Source organism: Trichechus manatus, unplaced genomic scaffold, assembly GCF_000243295.1.
Source record: "Trichechus manatus latirostris isolate Lorelei unplaced genomic scaffold, TriManLat1.0 scaffold00317, whole genome shotgun sequence".
In the NCBI taxonomy this organism is placed as follows: Eukaryota; Metazoa; Chordata; class Mammalia; order Sirenia; family Trichechidae; genus Trichechus; species Trichechus manatus.
The window spans coordinates 282,112-290,086 of record NW_004444253.1 but is presented as its reverse complement, the minus strand read 5'-3'; positions in this window follow the sequence as shown (position 1 = coordinate 290,086).

Below are 7,975 nucleotides of genomic sequence, written 5' to 3'. Positions count from 1 at the left end.
GGAAACATAAAGAGCAGATATTAATGACATAGAAAAGAGAATAGAGAGGCTCAGTAAAACCAAAATTTTTTTCTTTGACAAAACTAATAAAAATGAGAAATCTCTGGCAAGAATGAGAGAGAGAATACATAAACAATAATAGAAACTAAAAAGAACACATAGTCACAGATTAAAGACATAACTATAGCATAGATTGAAAAGATAATAGGAACAATTTTAGACTAATACATTTCCAGAAAAATATAATTGGACTAACACTGACTCAAGAAGAAATAGAAAACCTGACTAGTCTTATAACCATTAAGATAAAAATCACAAAGAAAACATCAGGTCTATTCAGTGAGTTCCACTGTACTTTCAAAAAATTAATTTCCTATAGAAATGTCCCCCAACTCATAAGACCAACATAACCTTGATACAAAAACTTGATAAGTACTGTGCAAGAGAGGACAATTACAGGCAATGTCATTCAGGAACACAGCTGCAAGCATTCTAGACAAATTATTAGTAAACCAAATCTAATAATATATAAAGAAGATAATTGATCATGACCAAGTTTGATCTATCCCAGGAATACAAGGTTGGTTTAAGTTTAGGAAATCAATTAATGCAAACCACCACCATAACATATACAAGGAGAAAAATTAGATGACCATCTCAATGCAGAAAAAGCATTTGATAAAATCCATCATCTATTCATGATAAAAACTCCTAGACATTAGGAATAGAAGGGAATTTCTTAACTTGATAAAGTATATCTGTTTTTTAAAAAAAGAACATAGCAAACACCACCCTTAATGGTGAAATTTCAAAAGCATCTTATTTAAGATGAGAAATAAGTCATCAGGGTGCCCACTATCACCATTTCTGTCCGTCACCGTACCACGTAGCACAGCAAATCCTAGTGCGCATAGGAAGATAAGAAAAAGAAATAAAAGATATAATAACTGGGAAAGAATAAATAAAACTTACTATTTTCAATATGATTATGTAGAAAACAGAAAGAAATCCAACAATAAATTATTAGAATCAATAAAAAAATTTAGCAATATTGCTGTATACAAAAATCAATATATAAAGAGAATTGCATTTCTAAACATGAGCAACAGAAAATGTAATTTTATTATAGTATCAAAACATACAAAACACCTAGGAATAAATCTTATGTAAACCTGCAGGACCCTTAAGGAGAAAATGGAATGTGAACGTTGGAAACAAAGAAGAAGGATCGGTAGTTGGAAAATATGGCCTTGGTGATGGAAATGATGCTGGAGATCACATGACAGAATTTTGCAAGACCAATGACTTCTTCATTGTAAATACCTTTCTTCACCAACATAAGCAGCAACTATACACGTGGACCTCACTGGAAGGAAAACACAGGAATCAAATCAACTACATCTGTGGAAAGGGACAATGGAAAAGCTCAATATCATCTGTCAGAACAAGGCCAGGGGCAGACCGCAGAGCAAGCCATCAATTGCTCATATGCAAGTTCAAGTTGATGCTGAAGAAAATTAGAACAAGTCAACGAGAGTCAAACAAAATACAAACTTGAGCACATCCCACCTGAATTTGGAGACCACCTCAAGAAGAGATTTGACGCATTGAACACTAATGACTGAAGACCAGATGAGTTGTAGGAAGACATCAAGGTTGTCATACATGAAGAAATCAAAAGATCATTAAAAAGACAGGAAAGAAAGAAAAGACAAAAATGGATATCAGAAGAGACTGAAACTTGTTCTTGAACGTAGAGTAGCTAAAGTAAATGGAAGAAATCATGAAGTAAAAGAGCTGAACAGAAGATTTCAAAGGGCAGCAAGAGAAGACAAAGTAAAATATTATAATGAAATGTGCAAAGACCTGGAGTTAGAAAACCAGAAGGGAAGAACACACTCAGTTTTTCTCAAACTGAAAGAGCTGAAGAAAAAATTCAAGCCTCTAGTTGCAATTTTGAAGGATTCCATGGGCAAAATATTGAATGACGCAGGAAGCATCAAAAATAGATGGAAGGCATACACAGAGTTACTGAACCAAAAATAATTGGTCAATGTTCAGCCATTTCAGAAGATAGTATATGATCAAGAACCAATGGTATTGAAGGAATAAGACCAAGCTTCACTGGAGGCTTTGGGAAAAACAAGGCTCCAGGAACTGAGAGAATACCAATTGAGATGTTCCAACAAATGGATACAGCGCTGGAGGTGCTCACTCGTCTATGCCAAGAAATTTGGAAGACTGCTACCTGGCCAACCAACTGGAAGAGATCCATATCTGAGCCTATTCCAAAGAAAGGTGATCCAGCAGAATGTGGAAATTATTGGACAATATCATTACTATCACATGCAAGTAAAATTTTACTGAAGAGCATTCGAAAGCAAGTTGCAGTAGTACATCGACGGGAAACTTCCAGAAATTCGAGCTGGATTCAAAAGAAGTCGAGGAATGTGGGATATAATTGCTGATGTCAGAAGCAGCTTGGCTGAAAGCAGAGAATACCAGGAAGATGTTTACCTGTGTTTTATTGACTATGCAAAGGCATTCAACTGTGTGGATCACAACAAATTATGGATAACATTTCAAAAATGGGAATTTTGGAACACTTAGTTGTGCTCATGTGGAACCTGTACATGGACCAAGAGGCAGTCGTTTGAACAGAGCAAGGAGATAGTGCATGGTTTATGTCATGGATTGAATTGTGTCCCCCCAAAAATGTGTGTAGCAACTTGGTTAGGTCGTGATTCTCAGTATTGTATGATTGTGTAATCTAATGTGATTTCCTTATGTGTTGTAAACTCACTATGATGAGGTTATATGTGATCTCCTTATGTGCTGTAAATTTTCTCACTGTGATGAGGTTATGCTGATGAGGTCTACAAGATTAGATAGTGTCTTAATCCAATCTCTTTTGAGATATAAAGGAGAGAAGCGAGCAGAGACACATGGGAACCTCATACCACCAAGAAAGCAGTGCTGGGAGCAGAGCGCGTCCTTTGGACCTGAGGTTCCTGCACTGAGATGCACCCAGATGAAGGAAAGACTGATGACAAGGACCTTCCTCCAGAGCCGACAGAGAGAGAGAAAGCCTTCTCCTGGAGCTGATGCCCTGAATTTGAACTTGTAGCCTACTGGACTGTGAGAGAATAAACTGCTCTTTGCTAAATCCATCCACTTGTGGTATTTCTGTTAGAGCAGCACTAGATGACTAAGACAGTTTAAAATCAGGAAAAGCGTGCATCAGGGTTGTATCCTTTCACCATACTTATTCAATCTGTATGCTGAGCAAGTAATCCGAGAAGCTGCACTATATGAAGAAGAATGTGGCATCAGGAATGGTGGAAGACTCATTAACAACCTGTGATATGCAGATGACACAACCTCACTTGCTGAAAGTGAAGGGGACGTGAAGCACTTACTGATGAAGATCAAAGACTACAGCCTTCAGTATGGATTACCCCTCAACATAAAACAAAAATCGTCACAACCGGACGAATAAGGAACATCATGATAAAAGGAGAAAATATTGAAGTTGTCAAGGATTTCGTTTTCCTTGAATCCACAATCAACTTCCATGGAAGCAGCAGTTAGGAAATCAAATGATGTATTGCATTGGGCAAATCTGCTGCAAAAGACCTCTTTAAGTGTTAAAAAGCAAAGATGTCACTTTGAGGGAAGACAGAAGAAGAACTGCTGCCTTTCAAGTACGGTGGCTAGTGAAGAATACTGAACATACTGCCAGCAGAACCAACAAGTCCGCCTTGCAAGCCAGAGCGCCTCTTCAAAACGAGGACGGTGAAATTTCGTCTCACATACCTTGGACATGTTATCCAGAAGTACTAGTGCCTGGAGAAGGACATCACGCTTTGTTAAGTAGAGGGTCAGCGAAAAAGAGGAAGACCCTTAACCAGATGGATTGACAAAGTGGGTAAAACAATGAGCTCAAAAATAACAATGATTGTGAGGATGGGGCAGGATTGGGCAGTTTTTCGTTCTGGTGTACATAAGGTCACCATGAGTCAGAACCAACTCGATGACAACAACAACAGCAGACATGAGACAGAGACAGACAGAGAGATTTATCTCGAGGAAATGGCTCATGTAGCTGTAGAGGCTTTCAAGTCCCAAGTCTGTGGGCCAGTTATCAGGCTGGAGGCTTCTCCTGACTCACATAGCTACAGGGCCTGATGAATCCAAGATTGATGGGCAAGACCACAGGCTGCTGGCTCACAGCCTGCAGAGGCTGACGAATCCCATTGTCACTGCCCAGGCACAGAAACAAGGGCAGCGAGCAGCCACTGGAACCTGCGCACTGAAAGGAGGTGGAGAGGCCACCTGGCAGGAGCGGCACCTCCAGGCGAGGCTTCAGCAGGAGGAAGCTGAGGAGCAAATGCTCTGACTCTTCTCTCCTCTTCCCCCTCAAGTACCAACTGGTGCTTCCCCTCGGCCAAGCACACCCAAGTGCCAGCCGTCAAGGGAGCAAGCTGATGTGGCTGCACAGGTCAGCCGCAGGGTACTGGCTAGAGTGGAGGAGGGTGGGAGAGGATCTGGAAGGGGGCAACACAAGGTCTCCAGCCAGCCTCGGCATTTGTACCTCTGGCTGTAACCAGCTGTGTGAGCTCCTGAGAGATACCCAGTGTCTACTTGGCATCTCCACTTCTGTTCCAGATATGCACTTCTTGATTCCCCTTTCTGTGACTAACGAGCTTTTCCCCTCATCTTCCCGTTTCAGTAAAGGGCGCTGCCACCCACACATTTGCTCAGGCCAAAATCTAAGAGCCTCGATTTCTTTCTTCCTCACACCTCACATCCAATGCGTTGGTGGTTCAGCCATTTCCAGCTCTTAAACACTTAAGCACTGCTCATGGCCACCCCTCTGAGCTTTACCACCTCTCCCTGGGATGCTATCAAGACCCTCACTGACCTTCCTGTTTCTCTCATGGCAGGCCTGTTGGAAGCTCCCCACAGACTAAGTGGACCCTGTTTGGGGCAACCATGTGCTCACCCCAGCGATGATGACAGTCCTGCCCCCTTTGTCATACATCCGATGTCCCACCAGCCTTGGGGCCTGGAGTGGCCACATGGCTGGGCTGCCTAATGCCCAATGCCCAGTGAAGGAGAATTTTGCTGGAGGGGCTTCTGATAAACCTTTATAAAAGGATATCATAAACTTATTTTTAAAAATGTGACATATCCATACAATGGAATATTATTCAGTCATGAAAAGAAAATAACTGATACATGGTAAGTCACGGATGACCCTTGAAAAGGTTACATGGAGTGAAGTAAGTCACACACAAATGGAGAAACGTGTTATGATCCCACTTACATGAAATGTCTAGAATAGGCAAATGTATAGAGACCATAGCTTACTAGTGGTTACCAGGGATGAGAGGGAGGGGGAAAGAGAAGTTAATCTTAAAAGAGTTTCTGTTTGGGGTGATGAAAATGTTTTGGAAATAGTGATGACCATTGCATGAAAAAAAATTTTTTCCTTCACTATCTGTGAGGTCTAGGAGTGGAAATGGGAAAAATTTTGTTATTTTGTTTGTTTCTTCTTTTATGAGTTTGTTATTGTTTTTTTTAAGGAGCACTGGTGGCATAGTGGTTAAAGCACTTGGGTGCTAACTAAAAGGTCGTCGATTTGAACTCACTAGCCGTTCCTCAGGAGAAAGATGTGGCAGTCTGCTTCTGTAAAGATTTACATTCTCAGAAACCCTATGGGGCAGTTCTCCTCTGTCCTGTAGAGTCACTATGAATCAGAATCGACTCGATGGCAGTGGTTTGGGTTATTGTTTAATTATATTTGTTTTAGTTTTTGGTGGAAGACGGGGGAAAGATGATTTCTGATGCCTGAGATATGATTGTTGTTGTTGCTGAGTTGGTTCTGACTCATAGTGATCCTGTGTGAAACAGAACGAAACACTGCCCTGTCCTGCACCATCCTCACACTCACTGTTATGCTTGGGCCTGTTGTTGGCAGCCACTGTGTCAATCCATCTTCTTGAGGGCTTCCTCTTTTTTGATGACCCTCTACTTTACCAAGCACGAGGTCCTTCTCCAGGGACTGATTTCTCCTGATAACATGCCCAAATATATGATAGGGGAGGACCAACTGGGTGGAGGGCTTGGAAGGAGGGTCTCCTCAGACACCTCCTTGCTGTGTGGTGCTGTGTGGAGGAGTTCAAGAGTGCTGTGAGTCCTATGGAATGGGGCGCTTGAGTGTGCCAAAGACACGCTTTGCTTCCTTATTCACGAACCTTGCTTTTATCCTATTATGTAATAAATATTCCTTGATTGCCTGCTATGTGCCAGGTATCAGGGGACTGTGGGAAGTAAAAAGTAGATATTCTTTTTATGCCTGCACTGACTTCACGTTTGGGATGGCAGTGTAAAGGCATGGTCACTCATGCTACGGCAGCCACTTTGAGGTCATGAGGTGACAAGTATGAGAACAAAAGTTGTACATGGTGATCATGGCAAGAAGGATGGAAGAGTCTGTATTCCTGAAACTGTATACTTTGGGACTTTTTGTAACACGAGGTTAAAACTGCCTGTGCTGGGCATTGGTTGGCTTCACGCTAAATGCATCCTAAGTGATACACACCCTTGACATAGCAGCCAGAGGGGTCTTTCTAGAAAATGGAGCAGATGACAATGGCTCTGCTCAAAGACCTGCAGTAACTTCCCATCCCACTTAGACAGAAGCCAGACACCTCCTTGGGGCCCCATGCTTGCCGCCTCTATGCCTGGACCCCATTCTCTGGGCCTTTGCAATGTGCAGGTCCACTCTGTGAAAGGTCACTTCCTGAAAGGGGTGTTCCCTGACCCCAGGTGGAAGAGCTGCCTCCACTGTCCTTCCCAACCTTGTTTCCCTGTAGTACTTTCCTCATAGCACGTACCCTTCCCTGATCCTGGGTGGGATATGTATTTGCTCTCCATGTATTGGTTAAGAGGACAGAGTCTCCACACCGGCTTTGCCTCCTCTGCCACTCTTAGGATGGTGACCCTGGGAAGGTTCCTAACCCTAGAGCTGCGAGGATTGAATAAACGAATTGTGTGTGAACCATCCAGAACAGCACCTAGCATGAAGCAAACAAACAAAAAAACAGTTGCTGTGGAGTCGATTCTGACTCACAGTGACCCTAAAGGGCGGAGTAGAACTGCCCCATTGGCTGGTGGATTGGAACTGCCTACCTTTTGGTTAGTAGCCAGCTCTGAACCACTGTGCCACTGAGGCTCCAGAACGAAGCAAGCACTGTGTAAATATTTGCCAACCTTAGTGTCAGCTTCATGAAGCAGGATTGGGCGCTTAGGTGCTCCTCGAGGTTTGTTGAGTGAATGAATGGATGGATGAACAGCACATGATAGGTTCTCATTAAATATTTAGGTAGGAAGGAAGGAAAGGGGAAAGGAAGGTCTGAAATAGACACTGGAAGTGATTCGGTGTCTGGTGATGGCAAGGTCTGGGGCATGAACAAAGACGGAGGGACGCCAGGATAGAGTTGTTCACCACGAAAACCCGGAGACCAGGGAGTAGAAGCAACGCCTCTACGGATGTCAAAGACACTGGAAGGATGGCTGGAAGTGGGCGGGAGCGGGCCTGGGAACAACCTCTTGGAAGAGGCCGGTGGTCCGCAGCGAGGGGCGGCGAGGTGACAGCGGTGGCCGCGGGGAAGGGCGAGGTGTGGAAGCAACGCGGGGATCCCGGAACTGACCCTCCTGGAAGCATCTCCGGGGCTTGTGGTGCCCCAATCCGGGGCGAGGAGCTGGTCAGCAGGCAGACTAGGGGCCCTTGTGGGCAGTTTGGGCGGCCCGAGGGACGCGCGCTCAGGGAGACGTCGGGCAGCTCGGCCGTCGAGGGCTTGCAGCCCCGCCCGGCTCCCGGGCCGCGAGCGCTTGGTTCAGCATCTGGCCAGCGCCGGGCCGGGGCGCCGGGCAGGACAGGAGCGCACAAGGAGCCTGGGCGCCGCGG